We start from the raw sequence: 1,318 nt of genomic DNA, 5'->3' as shown, positions 1-1,318 counted from the left end.
AAGAAAGAAAAGAAGAAAGAAAGGAGGAGACATGAAAGAAGAAGAATGGAAAGGGGAAGGAAACATGAAAAGAATAAAGAATGAAAGAAAAAAGGAGAAAGAGAAAGAGAGAGGTAAAGAAAAAGATAAAAAGGATAAAGGAAAGGAAGGAAGAGAAAAAGACTTCAGCTCCCAGTGCACCATGAATAAAGGTATGGAGCATGCCAGAGACCATGTGAAAGCGAAAGTCTCTGCGTGTACTATGAGGCTGTGCTGCATTTCGACAACTGAGCACTGGCTTTTGACTTGAGTAAAGCCAAAGGCTCAGGTTTCAAACCATAGTCATGATTATGCTATGCCGATTAGGTATTACTTTCTGCTAAAACCACTCCATAGGATGGTGTCTTAAAAAATACATATATTATTATTGCTCATATTTCTGTGGATTGAATGTGCTCAGCTGGACGGTTCTTGACTGGAGTCTTTCATGCAGTTGCAGTCAGAGACCAGCTAGCGTCATCTGGACTCTTGACTGANTTTTTTTTATGGCTTGATATCTCATTTCTTTTTAGTGCTGAATAATATTCCACTGTCTGGATACGCCACAGTTCTTACATTCATTCACCTGCTATAGGATATTGATTGCTTCTAAGTTTTGGCGATTATGAATAAAGCTGCTATATATATCCATGTGCAGGTTTTTGTGTGAACATGGGTTTTCAGCTCATTTGGGTAAATACCAAGAAACATGATTGCTGGATCCATATGGTTGTGCCAGGGGATGGAGTGCAGTTGCAGGAGCTTCCTTTTGGTGCTTTTCACTGTAATAGCTCTTACTCTACAGGTCAGGGAACCAATGTACACACTTAGGGACTGGGGAAATGATCACAGGGTGAATACTTGGGTCCATTGGACTCAGTGTGAGATGGCCTCGAGGCAATTCCTTTAAAGAGTAAATATACAGTGTGGAAAAGAGGATACTGAGAACTTTTGAGGCCATTTGGATATGGAGACTGACATGTCACTCATATCAGGGGACCCAAGATGCCCTGATGGCTCTGTGGTGGAATGATTGGACTTAAGGATTCCAGGCGATAGGTTTTCTCCTATAACATGGAAAACTGAATTACACCTACTTCATGGGGTTGTAATGAGGGTAGATGAGATAGTACTGGCATTTAGTATGTTCTCAGTTAATGTTAGCTACAGTGTTAATGCTAGAGCTAATGTTGCTCATTTAAAAAGTATATTTCTAAGAACTATCTCTGAAAAAGAAAATACTAAAGAATGAAAGAAAAGGAAGGAGACATGGAAGAAGAAAGAAAAAAGAAAGAAAGAA

Source organism: Galeopterus variegatus, unplaced genomic scaffold, assembly GCF_000696425.1.
Source record: "Galeopterus variegatus unplaced genomic scaffold, G_variegatus-3.0.2 Scaffold7122, whole genome shotgun sequence".
In the NCBI taxonomy this organism is placed as follows: Eukaryota; Metazoa; Chordata; class Mammalia; order Dermoptera; family Cynocephalidae; genus Galeopterus; species Galeopterus variegatus.
This window is presented reverse-complemented; position numbering follows the sequence as displayed.